The sequence below is a fragment of the Manihot esculenta genome, chromosome 15 (genome assembly GCF_001659605.2).
Source record: "Manihot esculenta cultivar AM560-2 chromosome 15, M.esculenta_v8, whole genome shotgun sequence".
In the NCBI taxonomy this organism is placed as follows: Eukaryota; Viridiplantae; Streptophyta; class Magnoliopsida; order Malpighiales; family Euphorbiaceae; genus Manihot; species Manihot esculenta.
In genome coordinates this window covers 23,012,999-23,037,600 of record NC_035175.2, presented here as the reverse complement: position 1 = coordinate 23,037,600, position 24,602 = coordinate 23,012,999, and positions in this window count along the sequence as shown.

Below are 24,602 nucleotides of genomic sequence, written 5' to 3'. Positions count from 1 at the left end.
GGTTGTTGAGTAAATTTATTGTAGTGGATGTAATTTTGAGCAAATGATTGCTATTGTGAGAAAAATAGAGTTGTAAAGAGCAAGGGTTTTGCTTTAGAATTATAAGGAGTTTTAATCTTTACCCAAAGAAGATTTGATAGTGGAGTTGAACTCTTAAGGAGGGTCTTAAGGAGAGGACGTAGGCTTGAGATAGCTGAATCTCTATAAATAATTGTGTTTAATTATTCTCTTCCTTCATTATTCATTTTTAATTTGTGTTTTTACTTTTTAAACATTTTTTATAAACCCAATTCAGCCCCTCTTGGATTTTTTCAAGGGATAACAAGTGGTATCAAAGCTAAATCTCCTTATCTTGAAGATTTAATTATCTTGGAGTAAAGATCGAATGGTGACCCTCAATGCTCAAGAAGGTCAATCGGTTGTGAGACCACCCTTCTTTGATGGGAATGACTTTCTATATTGAAAAAATAGAATGTATTATTTCCTCAAATCGGAAGGAGTTAATTTGTGGGATATTGTAGAGAATTGTCCTTTCTTTCCAACAAAAGTAGTGGAAGGAAAGCAAGAGCAAAAACCTAAGAGTGAATGGAGTGAACTAAAAAAGAGAAGGGTAGCTCTTAATGACAAAGCCATTCACATTTTGATTTGTGCTCTTAGTAGAAGTGAGTACACCAAAGTATGCATGAAGTCTACCGTCAAGGAGATTTGAGATGCTTTAGTTATCACTCATGAAGGTATCAATCAAGTCAAAAAAAAAAAAAAGATGGAAACCATCATCTACCAATATGAGTTATTCAAAATGAAATCCGATGAAACTATTAACTAAATGTATGATAGGTACATTGAGATCATTGGAAGGATGAAATCTCTTGGAAAGACATTTACAAATGAAGAATTGGTGAAGAAAATTCTTAGATGTCTACCTAAGGAATGGCTATCAAAGGTAACATCATTAAAGGATGCTAAAGATTTGAGTAAGGTACAATCGGATGAACTTTTGGGGAACCTCATTGATTATGAGATGACTCTAAGAGAGAGCAAGTGAAGGAACCTAGCAAAGTAAAAAAGAACATTGTTCTAAGAGTATCCTCCGAAGACACTAGTGAGGAAGAAGAAGAGATAAGTGAAGAAAAATTAGCCTTGGTAACTAGGAGGATAAGGAAGTTGCTCCCTCAAAATAAAAAGTTCATCCCAAAGAACTTTAGAAAGGAAAAAGGTGAATCAAGCAAAAAGGAAGTGATAATTTGTTATGAGTGTAATAAACCGGATCTCTACAAAGTAGATTGTCCCAAGTTGAAGAAGCCCATCAAAAATTTCAAAAAGAAGGCTTTCAAAGCAACATGGGATGAGTGAAGTGACACCAAAGAGGAGGACGTTGGTGATGAAGTTGCCAACATGTGTTCATGGCTTTAGAGGAAAGCTCCGATGAGGTAACTACACTTGATGACATTACTTTATGTGATGATGTTGTTGAATTTTCATATGATGAACTTGTTAGTGCTTTAAAATTGATAAATGATGAACTTGAAAAGAGTCATAAGAAAAATAAAATTTTGAAAAGTGAGTTAGCTAGTTTAAAAAGGGAAAGTGAGAACTCACCTATAGAATTTTTACCCTCAAATGATCATTTATAAAAATCCTTAGATGAGCTCTCATTAGAAATAAAAATTTGAAAAGTAAAATCCTTGAGTTGAAAAATTCTCTTCCAAAATTTTTAAAAGGTAAGGACAAATTTAATGAAATATTAGACTCTCAAAGGTCTCCTAATATCAAGTATGGCCTTGGCTATGATAAATTAACTCAAGCAAATTCTTCTAAAACTATTTTTATTAAAGCTACTAACTTAAAAGAACCTAAGGTATCTAGCTCTAATGGAAATATACCTAAAGCTTCTAGTAGTAATGTACCTAAAAGGAATGCACATGTACACCAATCCACTAGTCACAATGCTCGTATAAGACACACACCTAGGCAATTTGCATATAAAAGAAATGATCATTATAGAGCACATATTTCTAATTCACATAATCATCACACTCATCATATCTCTTGCTAACATGCTTATAATAGACAAGGGAGAAATGACTACATAAGAACTCAAATACACTCACTCACCTATGGACCTAGAACAAGAAGGTTCAATGGTCATTGTCACTATTGTGGCAAGTTTGGTCTTACCAACTATAGGTGTACTATTAGAAAAGTACATCTTGGATATGGAAGCATATGGAAATCAAAAAATGAAATGACTAACCCTCAAGGACCCAAGTACATTTTGGTACCTAAAAGTGTTTGAATCTCTTTTTCTTAGGTGTGCTTGAAATCCTCAAAGATTGAAAGCAAATAGTATTTAGATAGTGGATGTTCAAGGCACATGATCGGAAATTCAAGTAACTTCATCTCTCTTGAAAAGAAGGACGGTAGTGGACTAGTAACCTTTGGAAATAATAGAAAAGGTAAAATTATTGGAATAGGTAAAGTCGATAAGGAAAACTCTCCTATTCTTGATAAACTCTTAGTTGATGGCTTGAAGCATAATTTGTTAAGTGTAAGTCAATTATGTGATAAAGGTTGTAGAGTTATCTTTGAACCAAAATCATGCTTTGTCTCTAGAATATCAAATAATAAAATATTGTTTGTTGGTGAAAGAGTTGAAAATATCTATCTTATTAATTTACAAGCTATGACTAACCTAGATATGAAGTGCTTTGTTTCTATTAGTGATAATTCTTAGATTTGGCATAGAAGGCTTTCTCATGCTAGCATGGATCTTCTCAAAAATTTGAGTAAGGATGAGCTAGTTGATCCCCTTCCAAAAATCAAATATGAAAAGGACAAAGTGTGTGATTCATGTCAAGTAGGTAAGCAAGTTAAAGGCTCTTTTAAATCCATTAATAAGGTAATCACTTCTAGACCTTTACAACTTTTGTATATGGATTTATTTGGTCCACCTAGAGTAGCTAGCCTTGATGGCATGTATTATGTGTTTGTTATAGTAGATGACTACTCTAGGTACACTTGGATTGTGTTCCTTGCTCATAAGGATGATTGCTTTGATGCCTTTAAAAGTTTAAAAAAAAAAGTTCAAAATGAAAAGAATTTTAAATTTTTTCAATAAGGAGTGATCATGGTAGAGAATTTGAAAATAAGAAGTTTGAAGTCTTTTATAATAAGTTAGAAATCACTCATAATTTTTCATCTTCTAGGATTCCCCAACAAAATGGTGTTGTTGAAAGAAAAAAATAAAACTCTTTTAGATATGGGGAGGACTATGTTAAGAGAATATAATCTATTTACCTATTTTTAGGCGGAAGCCATTAATACGGCTTGTTATGTTTCAAATAGAATTTTAATTAGACCTCTTTTAAATAAAACCCCTTATGAGCTTTAAAATGGAAGAAAACCTAGAGTTAGTTATTTTAAAGTTTTTGATTGTAAATACTTCGTATTAAACAACAAGGATAATTTGGGTAAATTTGACTCCAAAATCGATGAAGGTATCTTCTTAAGATACTCTACATCTAGTAAATCATATAGAGTATTCAATAAAAAAAACCTTGATAGTTGAAGAGTCAATGCATGTTGTTTTTGATAAATCTAATCCTTTTGCTCCTAGAAAGGAGATGGCTTGTGATGATGATCTTGTAGATAACCTTGATGAGTTGACCATTGAAAATCCTCAACCTTATGGAGATCAATAAAAGGTATCTTCTTAGGAAACTCTACATCTAGTAAATCATATATAGTATTCAATAAAAGAACTTTGATAGTTGAATAGTCAATGCATGTTTTTTATGAATCTAATCTCTTTGCTCCTAGAAAGGAGATGGCTTATGATGATGATCTTATAGATAACCTTGATGAGTTGACCATTGAAGATCCTCAACCTCATGGAGATCAAAGTCAACATAAAGAGGATTCGATGGAGGCAAAGGAAGATGAGATTGGACTCCAAGGGTAATAAATGCAAATTATACAAAGTTAAGGAGTCCAACATGACTTGCCAAAGGATTGGACCTACAAGAAGGATCACTCTAAGGACCAAATAATTGGTGATGCATCACAAGCGGTAACAACTAAATCCTCTATTATACATATATATAATAACATTGCATTCATATCTCATATAGAACCTAAATCCATAGATGAGGCTATTAGTGATGAGAATTTGGGTTCTTGCTATACGAGAAGAACTCAACCAATTTGAAAGGAATAAGGTTTGGACCTTAGTTACTAGACCTAGACATCACCCCACTATAGGCATCAAATGGGTGTTTAGAAATAAGTTTGATGAGGATGACAATATTACTAGAAACAAAGCTAGGTTGGTAGCTAAAGGCTATAACCAAGAGGAGGGCATAAACTATGCTGAGACTTTTACCCCCATAGCAAGATTAGAGGCCATTAGAATTTTGCTTGCATATGCATCCTATATAAATTTTAAACTCTTTTCAAATGTATAACGACCCGAAAATCGGACCGCTACCGGCGCTAGGATCCAGGTCGGCTTAAGGCCGCCGGGACCCGTAGCAAGCCTAACATTCATCCTGTAAACCTGTTTAATCCCATACATGATCAGCAACATACATAAAAATTTAAAACTTGTCCTTCAAACATCCAACTCAACCTGAACATATACTGTACATAGTCATCATCATAAACATGATCCCTCGGTGGGATTTCATCAATGCCCCAACGGGCAATATAACATGAGATGAGTTGGCTTTCATAAACATTATAAAACATTTTTTATCATGTAATAAAAGGGATACCTCAAACACAATGTCAAGCACAATATCTAATCCTCAATATCAATACATGACTGAAACTGTACTTACATAACATTAATACATTTATCATGTCCACACTATCTATTACATAAATCAGACTTCATTACTCTTGTAAACCTCCTGGTCTACCCTGTACCTGCAATCCTGGGGAAATGGGAGAGGGGTGAGCTACTAGAGCCCAGTGAGCAGAATAAATAAAAACATTTAAATCATATGGGTCATGGAATGCATCACATCACAGCTAATCACATCAAGGATGAACTTGTCACCAATAGCCCTCTACATGGTCCAACTGTGCCAGAACGTAGAATGGGTCCTGGTCTTTCTCTTACATAGTGCCAGCGAACGTAGAATGGGTCCCACTGGTCTTACTTTCCGTACCGTACATATCATATCATCATATCATAGATCGAGGGCTATGGATCATCCAACATTCATCCACATCAACATTTAACATATGCAATGCAACATATTCGTGAATTCTAATGCAAACAACCTAATTCATCACATGGCATTCATGATGCGTGAAACATGCTAAAAAGTTCATTCTTTGCTTTAAAACATAATAAGTTATTCCACTCACCTCTGGATAGCTCTGACCAGACACTGGGGCAACAGACTCACTGCTGGGATCCTCGGTTCCTCGGGTCCGAACCTACACAGGTGGACTCAAATGAGGGACCAAACATACATGAACATAACTCTAAAATATCCCCCAAAAACCCCCTAAAACATCATAGAATAATCATAGAAAAACAGGCAAGAAAGGGCTGGACAGGGCACTTTCGGCGGCAGGTTCGGCGGCCGAAAGTCCCTCCAGAGCCGAAAGTTAGGCAGGTTCGGTGGCACCTTCGGCGGCCGAAACTCCCAGACAGAGGCGAAACTCATGCATGTTTGGCGGCACCTTCGGCGGCCGAAAGTGCCAGACAGAGATGAAAGTCTCCTTTCGGGGGCAAGCTCCGGCAGCCGAAGGCTGCCTCCACAAGCACATTCGGCGGCCGAAAGTTCCTTCGGCTGCCGAACCTGGTTTCTCCCAGAATGGCAGAAACTCAGCTCCCCTATGCATTTATGCCTCCAATCTCATCCAAACATGCATAAACCTATTCTACAACATTCCCAAGCATACATAAGCAAACATACAAGTTCCTAGGGGCATCAAACCATCAAAAACCCCAACTACAACACACAAGCAACTCACATTGCTCAAAAACACAAATAGAACCCATAAACCTAACTATGAGCTAAACATGCATTTTACCCCATAGATCTTGCATAAAACTTACTTTAAACATAAAATGAGCTTAAGATCGGCTCTTACCTCTTGTAGATCGAGGGAGAGGCGTCCTAAACTCGGAGGTGGGAGGTTTTGAGTTTTTGAACCCCAAAGCTCCAAAACTTGCTCAAAACTTGGAAATCTTCAAAACAAGTTGAAAACTAGTGAAAAACTTGAAAGATCTAAAGGGAAAGACTCAAGATCGGTGAGGGGTGGCGGAGAACTCACCTTGGCCGGAAATGGGGAAAAAGCTCGCCCGTTTTCGGCTAAGGGACCCTTTTATAGTGGCTGGCCAGGCCACGTTCGGGGGCCGAACATGCCTCCGCATGCATGCCATGTTCGGCGGCCGAACTTGAGGTTCGGCGGCCGAACCTGGACTTTCCTCACTTATGCTTTCGGGGGCCTAAAGGTGCTCCCGAAGGCATGCATGTTCGGCGGCCGAACTTGAGGTTCGGCGGCCGAACCTGAGTTTTCCTTCAAGGTTGTTTTCATGCAAAAACTCATTTCCATTTTACTTAAAACCATGAAATACCTTAAAACATTTTATGAAAACATGATTCTACCCTACTAGAGGCCTCCGACATCCGAGATTCCACCGGACGGTAGGAATTCCGATACCGGAGTCTAGCCGGGTATTACATTCTCCCCCCCTTAAGAACATTCGTCCCCGAATGTACCTCAACTAGCACATAACATGGCAAGAACATAACATACATAAACACATAGAGATCTAACCTTAAAAGAGATGAGGGTACTGCTGGAGCATGGACTCCCGTGTCTCCCAAGTGCATTCCTCCAAGTTGTGGTGGTTCCACAAGACTTTCACCATCGGGATTTTCTTGTTTCTAAGCTTACTGATCTGGGTGTCAATGATCCGCACTGGCTGCTCAACATAGGTGAGATCTTCTTGGACCTCCACATCAGGCTCACTAAGAACCTTGCTCGGATCTGACACAAACTTCCTCAACATCGAAACATGGAAAACCGGATGGATTCTTTCCATTGAAGCAGGTAAATCCAGCTTGTACGAAACATTCCCAATCTTTTGCAAGATTTCAAAGGGTCCAATGTATCGTGGGGCTAGTTTACCTTTCTTCCCGAAGCGAACCACTCCCTTCATAGGAGACACCTTGAGCAATACTAGATCCCCCTCCTGAAACTCTAACTGTCTTCTGCGGACGTCTGCATAACACTTCTGTCTGCTTGCAGCAGTCTTGATCCTTTCTCTGATTATGGGTACTACCCTGCTGGTGATCTCAACAAGTTTAGGCCCTGCCAAGGCCTTTTCTCCAACCTCTTCCCAGCAAACAGGTGATCTGCACTTCCTTCCATATAAAGCTTCATATGGAGCCATCCCGATGCTAGCATGATGGCTGTTATTGTAGGCAAACTCCACCAAAGGTAGATGCTGCCTCCAAGAACTGCCAAAGTCCAGCACGCACATTCTGAGCATATCCTCTATGGTCTGGATGGTCCTTTCTGATTGTCCGTCCGTCTGTGGGTGGAAGGCAGTACTGAAATCCAACCTAGTACCCATGGCATTCTGCAGACTCCGCCAAAATCTGGAGGTGAACTGGGGCCCTCTATCTGACACTATAGAAACAGGAACCCCATGCAGCCTGACGATCTCGTCAACATACACTTGCGCCAACTTGTCCACAGAGTAGCCACTCCTGACAGGAATGAAGTGAGCAGATTTGGTGAGTCTATCCACAATCACCCATATGGAGTCCACTCTGTTGGACGCTGCCGGTAACCCCACTACGAAGTCCATAGCTATATTTTCCCATTTCCATTCTGGAATAGGTAGCGGGTTAAGCATTCCAGCCGGTTTCTGATGTTCCAGCTTCACCCTCTGACACACTTCGCAGGCTGACACAAACTGTGCCACTTCTTTCTTCATAGCTGGCCACCAATAAACCTTCTTTAGATCTTGATACATCTTGGTGGCCCCGGGGTGAATGCTGTATCTTGCATTATGAGCCTCTCTCATAATGTCTCCTTTTAGCCCAATGTCATCTGGTACACATAGTCTGCTCCCATAGCGGAGGATCCCCTTGCTGTCGAATCTGAACTCACTATCATTGCCTGACTGAACAGTCCTGGCAATCTTCACTAACTCCGGGTCCTCATGCTGTTTCTGAGCCACCTGCTCCAGAAACACGGGTACCACTCTCATCTGGGCCACCAAGGCACCTGTACCAGACAACTCCATCTGTAGACCTTCCTCAATGAGCTTGTAAAACTCCTTCACCACTGGCCTCCTCTCTGCCGATATGTGGGATAAACTGCCGAGTGATTTCCGGCTTAAGGCGTCTGCCACAACATTCGCCTTACCCGGATGGTACTGAATCTTGCAATCATAGTCACTCAGCAGCTCCACCCATCTCCTCTGTCTCAAATTCAAATCTCTTTGACTCAGGATGTACTGCAGGCTTTTATGATCTGTAAAGATCTCACATTTAACCCCATAGAGGTAGTGCCTCCACATCTTGAGTGCAAAGATTACTGCTGCCATCTCCAGGTCATGTGTGGGGTAATTCAACTCATGCTTCTTTAGCTGCCTAGAAGCATAAGCGATCACCCTCTCATTCTGCATTAGTACACAACCCAGTCCCACACGGGACGCATCACAAAAGACTGTAAAGTCTTCATCACTGGATGGCAGAGCTAACACTGGTGCTGAAGTCAACCTCTTCTTAAGCTCTTCAAAACTCTCCTCACACTGATCGGTCCACAGAAACTTCTGATTCTTTCTGGTTAACCTGGTCAGAGGAGCTGCTATCTTTGAGAAGTCCTGAACGAACCTCCTGTAGTAACCTGCCAAACCCAAGAAACTCCTGATCTCCGTTACTGATGTGGGTCTAGGCCAGTTAGCCACAGTTTCTGTCTTCTTGGGGTCTACCTCTATACCATTCTCAGACACTACATGCCCCAAGAACGAAATGCTCCTCAGCCAGAACTCACATTTAGAGAACTTGGCATACAAGCCATGTTCCCTCAAAGTCTGCAGAACCAACCTCAGATGATGGGCATGCTCCTCTGCGTTCCTGGAATACACTAAGATATCATCTATGAAGACAATAACGAAGTGATTCAGGTATTGGCTAAATACTCTGTTCATGAGATCCATGAATGCTGCAGGGGCGTTAGTTAACCCGAACGGCATTACAAGGAACTCAAAATGCCCATATCTGGTCCTGAAAGCTGTCTTTGGCACGTCTTCTTCTCTTATCCTCAGCTGATGGTACCCCGATCTTAGATCTATTTTGGAGAAACAACCCGCTCCTGCTAGCTGGTCGAATAGATCATCGATCCTTGGCAGAGGGTACCTATTTTTGGTAGTGACTTTGTTCAACTGCCTGTAGTCGATACAAAGTCTAAGGGATCCATCCTTCTTCCTCACAAACAAGACCGGAGCACCCCAAGGTGAGGTAATCTGTCGGATGAAACCCTTTTCTACCAGCTCTTGTAACTGTTCTTTCAACTCTTTCAACTCGGCTGGGGCCATCCTGTAGAGAGGGATAGAGATCGGTCTAGCTCCAGGCACCAACTCTATCTCGAACTCTATCTCCCTAGCAGGTAGTAAACCTGGAAGCTCGTCTGGAAAGACATCCTGAAACTCTCTGACAACCGGCACCGAGGCTGGCTCCCTGACCTGACTACTAAGCTCTCTCACATGAGCCAAATACCCCTGACATCCCTTCCTAAGCAACCTACGAGCCTGAAGAGCTGATATCAGACCTCTAGGTGTGCCCCTCTTGTCTCCTCTGAAGATGACCTCTGACCCGTTCTGATCTCTGAACCTGACTACCTTGTCCCTGCAGTCCAAGGTAGCACCATGGGTAGATAGCCAATCCATCCCTAGAATGACGTCAAAGTCTGTCAAATCTAGAACCACAAGGTCGGCGGAGAGGCATCTTCCCTCAACAAAAACTGGACTGAACTGGCAGACTGACACTGCCACTGACGGGTCACACTTGGGTCCACTGACCCATAGGGGACACTCTAACCCAGAGACTATCAGACCCAACCTCTCAACGGCTCTCGGAGCAATAAATGAATGAGATGCACCCGGGTCCATTAATGCATACACATCAGAACACCCAATGACGAGATTACCTGACACCACGGTGTTGGATGTGTTAGCCTCCTGCTGAGTCATGGTGAAGATCCTGGCTGGAGCTGATGGACCTTCACCTCGGGAACCAGAAGAAGAGGCTGCCCCTCTCCCTCTACCTCTGCCACTGCCCTGAGTTGTGGCTGGAACTGCTGGCTGTGCCACACTACCGGAGGCTGTCTGCTGGGGCTGGCCCATAAAAGGTGCTCTAGGACAATCCCGAGCCATGTGTCCCTCCTGTCCACATCTGAAACATGTATTAGTCCCAGCTCGACACACTCCCCTGTGCGGCCTTCCACATCTCTGGCATTCTGTACCATCTGAGCCTGAGCTCGAGCCACCGCCAAATCCCAGACCGGATTTCAACTTATTCCAAAACTTATTCTTCTTCGGCTTCTTGGTGGTGTTGTCCCACCTCTTCTTACTTGAGCTCTGAGAAGAGAGACCTGGCCCTCCTCTGCCTGGGGTCTTAACCCCTGAAGACTGGGTCACTGACTGCTTCACTGACCCCTCAACTATAGCACTTGCCTCCATCCTTCGAGCCATATCCACCACAGTGTGGAAACTTTCCCTCTCAACTGACTGAATCAACGAGGAGTACCTGGAATGCAGCTTCATAACATACCTCTTGGCTTTCTTCGTATCTGAATCTAGAGCTTGCCCTGAAAAAGGCAATAGCTCTAAGAATTTATCCGTGAACTCCTCTACACCCATGTGCTCTGACTGCCTCAGTTGCTCAAACTCAATCATCTTCAGTTCTCTGGAACTGTCTGGAAAAGCCCATCCAGCGAACTCATTCGCAAATTCCTCCCATGTCATACCGTCTAGTCTCGGGTCCACATAACACTTGAACCATTCCCATGCCTTCTTGCACTTCAAAGTGAACCCTGCCATCTGAATGGCCCTGCTATCATTCGCCCCTAGCTCATCAGTTATTGTCTTCACCACTCTCAGATACTCAAAGGGGTCATCCCCTGACTTGTATTTGGGAGCATCCAGCTTAAGGTAATTTGTCATCTTTACCTTGCTCCCATCAGCTGAGCTAGGTCTGGGAGGTTGAGTAACTGGGGCTGCTGGTTCTGTAGGTGGTGGAGGTGGGGGTGCAGCATTCCCCGAGGTGGGGTTTACCAGGTTTGGATAGAAGGGTGAGGGTGGATAAGCTGGGTACTGTGTGTAAGGTGGATAGAAAGGTGGATAAGGCATGTAGGTAGGGTAGGGGTTAAAGCTGGAGTAATCCGATGTACCTCCCATCGGGTACCCTGAACCCTGTGGGAAGGGTGGATAGTGGGGTGGAAAACCATACCCCGAGGCCTGAACGCCTCCCTGAGACTCCCCTGTCCCTTCTTCCTCCATGCTCACATCCAGGTTCCCATCCCTCCTCTGATCCTCTTCCGTAACCTCCCTCACATCTGAAGAACTTCCTCCTCTATCTGTCCCCCTTCTGCTAGCATCAAAAGACCTTCTAGGGTCCCTTGACACTCTTTCTCTGTTGGCTCTACAAGACATTGCCCTAGGCAATGTAGGAGGACGGGCGCTCGTGCCCTCATCCTCAGGTGGCACTCCAGTCAATCTTGCAGATCGACGGGTTCCTCTCATCCTATTTCTGAAAAACAGTACACATAACACAGACATTAGCATCATATGGTTCATGTGGGCACACATGAACCCTCATCACATATACATCATTCATATCATAGCATCAATGCACATGTATATAATCATGGCATTTCACATCATCATACAAGACAGGACTCCACATCCTATCCTAGTGGACATGATCTTCCTATTGTGCTTGACCTTCTAGAACATCTATGAGCCCGACACTCTAGGTCCGATCCTATGAACCTAGGGCTCTGATACCATTCTGTAACGACCCGAAAATAGGACCGCTACCGGCGCTAGGATCCAGGTCGGCTTAAGGCCGCCGGGACCCGTAGCAAGCCTAACATTCATCCTGTAAACCTGTTTAATCCCATACATGATCAGCAACATACATAAAAATTTAAAACTTTTCCTTCAAACATCCAACTCAACCTGAACATATACTGTACATAGTCATCATCATAAACATGATCCCTCGGTGGGATCTCATCAATGCCCTAACGGGCAATATAACATGAGATGAGTTGGCTTTCATAAACATTATAAAACATTTTTGATCATGTAATAAAAGGGATACCTCAAACACAATGTCAAGCACAATATCTAATCCTCAATATCAATACATGACTGAAACTGTACTTACATAACATTAATACATTTATCATGTCCACACTATCTATTACATAAATCAGACTTCATTACTCTTGTAAACCTCCTGGTCTACCCTGTACCTGCAATCCTGGGGAAATGGGAGAGGGGTGAGCTACTGGAGCCCAGTGAGCAGAATAAATAAAAACATTTAAATCATATGGGTCATGGAATGCATCACATCACAGCTAATCACATCAAGGATGAACTTGTCACCAATAGCCCTCTACATGGTCCAACTGTGCCAGAACGTAGAATGGGTCCTGGTCTTTCCCTTACATATCATAACATAACAGTGTCCAACTGTGCCAGAACGTAGAATGGGTCCTGGTCTTTCTCTTACATAGTGCCAGCGAACGTAGAATGGGTCCCACTGGTCTTACTTTCCGTACCGTACATATCATATCGTCATATCATAGATCGAGGGCTATGGATCATCCAACATTCATCCACATCAACATTTAACATATGCAATGCAACATATTCGTGAATTCTAATGCAAACAACCTAATTCATCACATGGCATTCATGATGCGTGAAACATGCTAAAAAGTTCATTCTTTGCTTTAAAACATAATAAGTTATTCCACTCACCTCTGGATAGCTCTGACCAGACACTGGGGCAACAGACTCACTGCTGGGGTCCTCAGTTCCTCGGGTCCGAACCTACACAGGTGGACTCAAATGAGGGACCAAACATACATGAACATAACTCTAAACTATCCCCCAAAAACCCCCTAAAACATCATAGAATAATCATAGAAAAACATGCAAGAAAGGGCTGGACAGGGCACTTTCGGCGGCAGGTTCGGCGGCCGAAAGTCCCTCCAGAGCCGAAAGTCAGGCAGGTTCGGCGGCAGGTTCGGCGGCCGAAACTCCCAGACAGAGGCGAAACTCATGCATGTTCGGCGGCACCTTCGGCGGCCGAAAGTGCCAGACAGAGACGAAAGTCTCCTTTCGGGGGCAAGCTCCGGCAGCCGAAGGCTGCCTCCACAAGCACTTTCGGCGGCCGAAAGTTCCTTCGGCTGCCGAACCTGGTTTCTCCCAGAATGGCAGAAACTCAGCTCCCCTATGCATTTATGCCTCCAATCTCATCCAAACATGCATAAACCTATTCTACAACATTCCCAAGCATACATAAGCAAACATACAAGTTCCTAGGGGCATCAAACCATCAAAAACCCCAACTACAACACACAAGCAACTCACATTGCTCAAAAACACAAATAGAACCCATAAACCTAACTATGAGCTAAACATGCATTTTACCCCATAGATCTTGCATAAAACTTACTTTAAACATAAAATGAGCTTAAGATCGGCTCTTACCTCTTGTAGATCGAGGGAGAGGCGTCCTAAACTCGGAGGTGGGAGGTTTTGAGTTTTTGAACCCCAAAGCTCCAAAACTTGCTCAAAACTTGGAAATCTTCAAAACAAGATGAAAACTAGTGAAAAACTTGAAAGATCTGAAGGGAAAGACTCAAGATCGGTGAGGGGTGGCGGAGAACTCACCTTGGCCGGAAATGGGGAAAAAGCTCGCCCATTTTCGGCTAAGGGACCCTTTTATAGTGGCTGGCCAGGCCACGTTCGGGGGCCGAACGTGCCTCCGCATGCATGCCATGTTCGGCGGCCGAACTTGTGGTTCGGCGGCCGAACTTGGACTTTCCTCACTTATGCTTTCGGGGGCCTAAAGGTGCTCCCGAAGGCATGCATGTTCGGCGGCCGAACTTGAGGTTCGGCGGCCGAACCTGAGTTTTCCTTCAAGGTTGTTTTCATGCAAAAACTCATTTCCATTTTACTTAAAACCATGAAATACCTTAAAACATTTTATGAAAACATGATTCTACCCTACTAGAGGCCTCCGACATCCGAGATTCCACCGGACGGTAGGAATTCCGATACCGGAGTCTAGCCGGGTATTACAAAATGGATGTGAAAAGTGCCTTTTTAAATGGTTTTATTGAGGAGGAGGTTTATGTTGGGCAACCTCCAGGTTTTGAAAATCATGACTTTCCAAATCATACTTTTAAATTGTCAAAAACTTTATATGGTTTAAAACAAGTTCCAAGAGCTTGGTATGAAAGACTAAGTAATTTTCTTTTGCAAAATGGTTTTTCAAAAGGCAAAGTAGATACAACACTCTTTGTCAAAAATTATGGAAATGACATCCTTGTAGTGCAAATATATGTTGGTGATATCATATTTGGTGCTACTAATGTGTGTTTGTATGAAAAGTTTTCAAATGTAATGAAAAGTAAGTTTGAGATGAGCATGGTGGGAGAACTCAAATTCTTCCTTGGGCTTCAAATCAAACAAGCTAAGGGTGGCATCTTCATCAAACAAGCTAAATACACAAAGGAGCTAATCAAAAGATTTGGAATGGAGAATAGCAAGCCTAGTAGAACTTCAATGAGCACAAACACCAAGCTTGACAAGAAAAGAGTAAACCGATTGATAAAAAGCTGTATAGAGGTATGATCGGAAGCCTTTTGTACCTCACCGCATCTAGACCAGATATTATGTTTTACGTTTTCTTATGTGCACGTTTTCAATTATGTCCTAAAGAGTCACATTTGCATGCTGTTAAATGCAGTCTTAAGTATTTGAATGGTACATTACATTTGGAGTTATGATATCCTAGAAATACATCCTTTAGCTTGTGTTTCTACTCGGATGCCGACTTTGCCGGAAGCATCCTTGATAGAAAAAGTACATCGGATACTTGTGAACTTCTAGGACAATCTCTTATTTCTTGGTGTAGCAAGAAATAAAATTCGGTTGTACTTTCAACTGCCGAAGCCGAATATGTGACGGCAGGTCTTTGTTGTAGTCAAATCATTTGGATTAAGCAATAATTGAGAGACTTTAAAGTATCTCTTGATCATATTATTATTAAATGTGATAATACAAGTGCAATCAGTTTGACCAAAAACCCCATTCAAGATTCTAAAACTAAGCATATTTGGATTAAACAACAATTGAGAGACTTTGAAGTATCTCTTGATCACATTCCTATTAAATGTGATAATACAAGTGCAATCAATTTGACCAAAAACCCCATTTAATATTCTAGAACTAAGCATATTGACATTAGACATCATTTCATTCGCGATCATGTACTAAATGGTGATATTGTTCTTGAGTTTGTGGATACAAACAACCAATTAGCTGATATTTTTACTAAACCTTTAAATGAAGAAAGATTTAACTTTATTAAAAGGAAATTGAAAATGTTAGATGGTGTTGTTTGTTGATTATATAATTTTAACTTTTTTTAATACCTTTACTTGTTCTACTTTTTTATTTGAAAGTTTGTCAAATGTGTTTGATATCCTTTTGATGGCTATAAAATGTAAGTTCATCATGATTTACATACCTAAAATGAATAGTAATGAAAATGATGTTTTAAATTGTCTTTTCTCTTCAATGATTTAATTCCCTTTTCAAAACACTTTAAATACTTTCTTAATGGTATTTTATTTAATTAATTTTTTTTTAAAAAGCCCAAAATTCAAAGTTCGAAGGCATATTCGGCCACCTAACCTTAAGTTTCAAGGGCAACATAAATAGCAGAATTTTTTTTCAGCTGCCTAACCTTTTTTTTCGGCTGCCTAATTTTTCTAGCTTCGACTGTCGAAGCTTAGTTCGACCGCCGAAGCTTAATTCGACCACCGAAGCTGCGCGATTTAAGTCCCCTGTGATAGCTCATCATCTTCTTCATCTCCTATACGCGTCTTCTCACTCTCTTCCCGACCCCTCTCCCTCTCCCTCTCAAAGATTGGCTACCTTAGGCCATTTTTCTCCTAAAATCTTCCATATTTTTTCTTTTCCTTCATTAAAATGTATAAAGACAATCTATTTTTCTCTCAAGGAATCCATTTGAAGGATTTTGGTTTTGGGTATGTGAAATCTCTCCCTATACTTTTTTTGTGCTTTTTTCTTTATTTCTCTTTTTTTAATAATTTTCTTTTAATTTGATTTTGTTTTTGTTTCCCTAATCTGCCTATGATTCTATTTTTGTAGAAATTATTGATATTGGCTTATATAATGTAATACCCGGCTAGACTTCGATATCGAAATTCCTACCCTCCGGTGGAATCTCGGATGTCGAAAGCCTCTATTAGGGTAGAAACATGTTTTCATAAAATGTTTTAATGTATTTCATGATTTTAAGTAAGAAGGAAATGAGTTTTTGCATGAAAACAACCTTGGAGAAAAACTCAGGTTCGGCCGCCGAATCTCAAGTTCGGCCGCCGAACATGCATGCGCTTCGGATGTGCCTTAGGCCCCCGAAAGCATAAGTGAGGGAAGTCCAGGTTCGGCCGCCGAACCTCATGTTCGGCCGCCGAACATGGCATGCATGCGGAGGCACTTTTGGCTCTCGAACGTGGCCTGGCTAGCCACCTATAAAGGGGTCCCTTAGCCGAAAACGGGCGAGCTTTTTCCCCATTTTCGGCCAAGGTGAGCTCTCCGCCGCCCCTCACCGATCTTGAGTTATTTCCTTCAAATCTTTCACGATTTTCACAAGTTTTCATCTTTGTTTTGAAGATTTTTGAGTATAAAGCAAGTTTTGGAGCTTTGAGGTTCAAGAAGCTCAATCTCTCCCATCTCCGAGCTAGGGTCGTTTTCCTCTCGATCTTCAAGAGGTAAGGGCCGATCTTGAGCTCACTATATGTTTTAAACAAGTTTTAAGTTGATCTATGGGGTAGAAATGCATGTTTAGGTTATTGTTAGGTTTATGGGTTTATGTATGTTTATGAACAATGTGAGTTGTTTGATGTGTTGTAGTTGGGGTTTTTGATGGTTTGAAGCCCCTAGGAGCTTGTATGCTTGTTTGTGTATGATTGGGAGTGTTGTAGAATAGGTTTATGAATGTTTGAAAAGTTTGGGAGGCGTATGTGCATGAGGAACCAAGTTTCTGCCCTTTGGCAGAAACCAAGTTCGGCAGCCGAAGGACTTTCGGCCGCCGAACCTGCCTGGGAGGCAAGCCTTTCGGCTGCCGAAGCCTGCCCCCGAAAGAGGACTTTCGTCTCTAGAGGGCAGTTTCGGCCGCCGAAAGTGCCGCCGAACATGCATGAGTTTCGTCTCTGTCTGGAAGTTTCGGCCGCCGAAGGTGCCGCCGAACCTGCCTGACTTTCGGCTCTGGAGGGACTTTCGGCCGCCGAATCTGCTGCCGAAAGTGCCCTGTCCAGCCTTCCTTTGCATGTTTTTGCATGGATGTTTTGAGGAGTTTTAGAGGGTTTTTGGGGGGATGTTTTTAGAGTTATGTTCTAGTTGTTTGGTCCCTCATTTGAGTCCACCTGTGTAGGTTCGGACACGAGGAACCGAGGACCCCAACAGTGAGTCAGCTACTCCAGTGTCTGGTCAGAGCTATCCAGAGGTGAGTAGAATAAACCTTTACGTTTTAAAGTAAATCAATTGTAAAGTTTTGAGCATATTCATGCATCATGAATGCCATGTGATGATTTAGGTTGTTTGCATTAGAATTCACGAATATGTTGCATTGCATATTTTAATGTTGATGTGGATGAATGTTGGATGATCCATAGCCCTCGATCTATGATGCGACGATGTGATATGTACGGTACGGAATGTAAGACCAGTGGGACCCATTCTACGTTCGCTGGCACTATGTAAGAGAAAGACCAGGACCCATTCTACGTTCTGGCACAATTAGAAATGTTATGTTATGCTATGTAAGAGAAAGACCAGGACCCATTCTACGTTCTGGCACAGTTGGACTATGTAGAGGGCTATTGGTGACAAGTTCATCCTTGATGTGATTAGCTGTGATGTGATGCATTCCATGTTATCATATGTTTTGAATGTTTTATTATTCTGCTCACTAGGCTCTAGTAGCTCACCCCTCTCCCTAATCCCCCAGGTTTGCAGGTACAGGGTAGACCAGGAGGTCGGCAAGAGTATTGAAGTCTCGTCTATGTAATAGATAGTGTGGACATGATAAATGTATTTGATGTTATGTAAAAGTACAGTTTAGACATGTAATGTAATGAGGCTTATGGATGATAGAGGTGTGCTTGACCATAGAATATTGTTATCCCTTTTAATACATGATCTTAGATGTCTTATGATGTTTATGTAAACCAACTCAACTTATGTTGTATCGCCCATTGGGGCATTGATGAGATCCCACAGAGGGGTCAATGTTTATGATTATGATTATGTACAGTGCATGCACAGGTTGAGTTTGGTGTATGAATGAAAGAGAAGTTTTAATTTTTTATGTATGTTCTGGATCATGTATGGGATTAAACAGGTTTACAGGTTGTATGTCAGGCTTGCTACGGGTCTCGGCGGCCTTAAGCAGACCTGGATCCTAGCGCCAGTAGAGGCTCGATTTTCGGGTCGTTACAGAATGGTATCAGAGCCCTAGGTTCATAGGATCGGACCTAGAGTGTCGGGCTCATAGATGTTCTAGAAGGTCAAGCACAACAGGAAAGATCATGTCCACTAGGATAGGATGTTGAGTCCTGTCTTGTATGATGATGTGAAATGCCATGATTATATACATGTGCATTGATGCTATGATATGAATGATATATATGTGATGTGGGTTCATGTGTTTCCACATGAACCATATGATGCTAATGTTTGTGTGATGTGTACTGTTTTTCAGAAAACAGGATGAGAGGAACCCGTCGATCTGCAAGATTGACTGGAGTACCACCTGAGGATGAGGGCACGAGCGCCCGTCCTTCTGCATTGCCTAGGGCAATGTCATGTAGATCAAACAGAGAAAGAGTGTCAAGGGACCCTAGAAGGTCTTTTGATGCTAGCAGAAGGGGGACAGATAGAGGAGGAAGTTCTTCAGATGTGATGGAGGTTATGGAAGAGGATCAGAGGAGGGATGGAAATCTGGATGTCAGCATGGCGGAAGAAGGGACAGGGGAGTCACAGGGAGGCGCTCAGGCCTCGGGGTATGGTTTTCCACCCCATTATCCACCCTTCCCACAGGGTTCAGGGTATCCGATGGGAGGCACATCGGATTACTCTAGCTTTAACCCCTACCCTACCTACATGCCTTATCCACCTTTCTATCCACCTTACACACAGTACCCAGCTTATCCATCCTCACCCTTCTATCCTAACCCGGCAAACCCCACCTCGGGGAATGCTGCACCCCCACCTCCACCACCTACAGAACCAGCAGCCCCAGTTACTCAACCTTCTAGACCTAGCTCAGCCGGTGGGAGCAAAGTGAAGATGACAGATTACCTTAAGCTGGATGCTCCCAAATACAAGTCAGGGGATGATCCCTTTGAGTACATGAGAGTAGTGAAGACAATAACTGATGAGCTAGGGGCAGACGACAGTAGGGCCATTCAGATGGCAGGGTTCACTTTGAAGTGCAAAAAGGCACAGGAATGGTTCAAGTGTTACGTGGACCCGAGACTAGACGGCATGACATGGGAGGAATTTGCGAATGAGTTCGCTGGATGAGCTTTTCCAGACAGTTCTAGAGAACTGAAAATGATTGAGTTTGAGCAGCTGAGGCAGACAGAACACATGAGTGTAGTGGAGTTCACGGATAAATTCGTGGAGCTATTGCCTTTTTCAGGGCAAGCTCTAGATACAGATTCGAAGAAAGCCAAGAGATATGTTATGAAACTGCATTCTAGGTACTCCTCTTTGATTCAGTTAGTTGAGAGGGAAAGTTTCCACACTGTGGTGGATATGGCGCGAAGGATGGAGGCTAGCGCTATAGTTGAGGGGTCAGTGAAGCAGTCAGTGACCCAGTCTTCAGGGGTTAAGACCCCAGGCAGAGGAGGGCCAGGTCTCTCTTCTCAGAGCTCAGGTAGCAAGAGGTGGAATAACACCACCAAGAAGCCGAAGAAGAACAAGTTTTGGAGTAAGTTGAAATCCGGTCTGGGATTAGGCGGTGGTTCGAGCTCAGGCTCAGATGGTGCAGAATGCCTAAGGTGTGGGAGGCCACACAAGGGAGTGTGTCGAGCTGGGACTAATACATGTTTCAGATGTGGACAGGAGGGACACATGGCTCGGGAGTGTCCTAGAGCACCTTTTATGGGCCAGCCCCAGCAGACAGCTTCCGGTAGTGTGGCGCAGCCAGCAGCTCCAGCCACAACTCAGGGCAGTGGCAGAGGTAGAGGAAGAGGGGCAGCCTCTTCTTCTGGTTCCCGAGGTGAAGGTCCATCAGCTCCAGCCAGGATCTTCACCATGACACAGCAGGAGGCTAACACATCCAACACCGTGGTGTCAGGTAATCTCATCATTGGGTGTTATGATGTGTATGCATTAATGGACCCGGGTGCATCTCATTCATTTATTGCTCCGAGAGCCGTTGAGAGGTTGGGTCTGATAGTCTCTGGGTTAAAGTGTCCCCTATGGGTCAGTGGACCCAAGTGTGACCCGTCAGTGGCAGAGTCAGTCTGCCAGTACAGTCCAGTTTTTGTTGAGGGAAGATGCCTCTCCGCCGACCTTGTGGTTCTAGATTTGACAGACTTTGACGTCATTCTAGGGATGGATTGGCTATCTACCCATGGTGCTACCTTGGACTACAGGGACAAGGTAGTCAGGTTCAGAGATCAGAACGGGTCAGAGGTCGTCTTCAGAGGAGACAAGAGGGGTACACCTAGAGGTCTGATATCAGCTCTTCAGGCTTGTAGGTTGCTTAGGAAGGGATGTCAGGGGTATTTGGCTCATGTGAGAGAGCTAGATAGTCAGGTCAGGGAGCCAGCCTCGATGCCAGTTGTCAGAGAATTTCAGGATGTTTTTCCAGACGAGCTTCCAGGTTTACCACCTGCTAGGGAGATAGAGTTCGAGATAGAGTTGATGCCTGGAACTAGACCGATCTCTATCCCTCCATACAGGATGGCCCCAGCCGAGTTGAAGGAATTGAAAGAACAGTTGCAAGAGTTGGTAGAAAAGGGCTTCATCCGACAGAGTACCTCACCTTGGGGTGCTCCAGTCTTGTTTGTGAGGAAGAAGGATGGATCCCTTAGACTTTGTATCGACTACAGGCAGTTGAACAAAGTCACTACCAAGAACAGGTACCCTCTGCCAAGGATCGACGATCTATTCGACCAGCTAGCAGGAGCCGGTTGTTTCTCCAAAATAGATCTAAGATCGGGGTACCATCAGCTAAGGATAAGGGAGGGAGACGTGCCAAAGACAGCTTTCAGGACCAGATATGGGCATTATGAGTTCCTTATGATGCCGTTCGGGTTAACCAACGCCCCTGCAGCATTCATGGATCTCATGAACAGAGTGTTTAGCCAATACCTGGATCACTTTGTTATTGTCTTCATAGATGATATCTTAGTGTATTCCAGGAATGCAGAGGAGCATGCCCATCATCTGAGGTTGGTTCTGCAGACCTTGAGGGAACATGGCTTGTATGCCAAGTTCTCTAAGTGTGAGTTCTGGCTGAGGAGCATTTCATTCTTGGGGCATGTAGTGTCAAAGAGCGGGATAGAGGTGGACCCCAAGAAGATAGAAGCTGTGGCCAACTGGCCTAGACCCACTTCAGTGACAGAGATTAGAAGTTTCTTGGGTTTGGCAGGTTACTACAGGAGGTTCGTTCAGGACTTCTCAAAGATTGCAGCTCCTCTGACCAGATTGACCAGGAAGAACCAGAGGTTCGTGTGGACCGACCAGTGTGAAGAGAGCTTTGAAGAGTTTAAGAAGAGATTGACATCGGCACCAGTGTTAGCCTTGCCAGCTAGCAATGAGGATTTCACGGTTTTTTGTGATGCATCCCGAGTGGGTTTGGGTTGTGTGTTAATGCAGAATGAAAGGGTAATTGCTTATGCTTCTAGACAGCTGAAGAAGCATGAGTTGAATTACCCCACACATGACCTGGAGATGGCAGCAGTAATCTTTGCACTCAAGATGTGGAGGCACTACCTCTATGGGGTTAAATGTGAGATCTTCACAGATCATAAGAGCCTGCAGTACATCCTGAGTCAAAGAGATTTGAACTTGAGACAGAGAAGATGGGTGGAGCTGCTGAGTGACTATGATTGCAAGATTCAGTACTATCCGGGTAAGGCGAATGTTGTGGCAGACGCCTTAAGCCGGAAATCACTCGGCAGCTTATCCCATATATCAGCAGAGAGGAGGCCAGTGGTGAAGGAGTTTTACAAGCTCATTGAGGAAGGTCTACAGTTGGAGTTTTCTGGTACAGGTGCTTTGGTAGCCCAGATGAGAGTGGCACCCGTGTTTCTGGAGCAGGTGGCTCAGAAACAGCATGAGGACCCAGAGTTAGTGAAGATTGCCAGGATTGTTCAGTCAGGCAAAGATAGTGAGTTCAGATTCGACAGCAAGGGGATCCTCCGCTATGGGAGCAGACTATGTGTACCAGATGACATAGGGCTAAAAGGAGACATTATGAGAGAGACTCATAATGCAAGATACAGCGTTCACCCCGGAGCCACCAAGATGTATCAAGATCTGAAGAAGGTTTATTGGTGGCCAGCTATGAAGAAAGAAGTGGCACAGTTTGTGTCAGCCTGCGAAGTGTGTCAGAGGGTGAAGCTGGAACATCAGAAGCCGGCTAGAATGCTTAACCCGCTACCTATTCCAGAGTGAAAATGGGAAAATATAGCTATGGACTTCATAGTGGGGTTACCGGCGGTGTCCAACAGATTGGACTCCATATGGGTGATTGTGGACAGACTCACCAAATCTGCTCACTTCATCCCTGTCAGGAGTGGCTATTCTGTGGACAAATTGGCACAGGTGTATGTCGATGAGATCGTCAGACTGCATGGGGTTCCTGTTTCTATAGTGTCCGATAGAGGGCCCCAGTTCACCTCCAGGTTTTGGCGGAGTCTGCAGAACGCCATAGGTACCAGGTTGGATTTTAGCACTGCTTTCCATCCACAGACGGATGGACAATCAGAAAGGACCATCCAGACCATAGAGGATATGCTCAGAATGTGTGTGCTGGACTTTGGCGGTTCTTGGAGGCAGCATCTACCTTTGGTGGAGTTTGCCTACAATAACAGCCATCATGCTAGCATCGGGATGGCTCCATATGAAGCTTTGTATGGGAGGAAGTGCAGATCACCTGTTTGCTGGGAAGAATTTGGAGAAAAGACCTTGGCAGGGCCTGAGCTAGTGGAGATTACCAGCAGGGTAGTACCCATAATCAGAGAAAGGATCAAGACTGCTGGAAGCAGACAGAAGAGTTATGCAGACATCCGCAGAAGACAGGTAGAGTTTCAGGAGGGGGATCTGGTATTGCTCAAGGTGTCTCCTATGAAAGGAGTGGTTCGCTTTGGGAAGAAAGGTAAACTAGCCCCACGATACATCGGACCCTTTGAAATCTTGCAAAAGATTGGGAATGTGTCGTACAAGCTGGATTTACCTGCTTCAATGGAAAGAATCCATCCGGTTTTCCATGTTTCAATGTTGAGGAAGTTTGTGTCAGATCCGAGCAAGGTTCTCAGTGAGCCTGATGTGGAGGTCCAAGAGGATCTCACCTATGTTGAACAGCCAGTACGGATCATCCTAGACACCCAGATCAGAAAGCTAAGGAACAAGGAAATCCCGATGGTGAAAGTCTTGTGGAATCACCACAATTTGGAAGAATGCACTTAGGAGACACGGGAGTCCATGCTCCAGCAATACCCTTATCTTTTCTAAGGTTAGTTCTTTGTGAGTCCATGTGTTTTATATGTATGTTATGTTGTATGCTTTGCATGTGCTAGTAGAGGAACATTCGGGGACGAATGTTCTTAAGGGGGGGGAGAATGTAATACCCGGCTAGACTTCGGTATCGAAATTCCTACCGTCCGGTGGAATCTCGGATGTCGGAAGCCTCTACTAGGGTAGAAACATGTTTTCATAAAATGTTTTAATGTATTTCATGATTTTAAGTAAGAAGGAAATGAGTTTTTGCATGAAAACAACCTTGGAGGAAAACTCAGGTTCGGCCGCCGAACCTTAAGTTCGGCCGCCGAACATGCATGCACTTCGGGTGTGCCTTAGGCCTCTGAAAGCATAAGTGAGGGAAGTCCAGGTTCGGCCGCCGAACCTCATGTTCGGCCGCCAAACATGGCATGCATGCGGAGGCACTTTCGGCTCCCGAATGTGGCCTGGCCAGCCACCTATAAAGGGGTCCCTTAGCCGAAAACGGGCGAGCTTTTTCCCCATTTTCGGCCAAAGTGAGCTCTCCGCCGCCCCT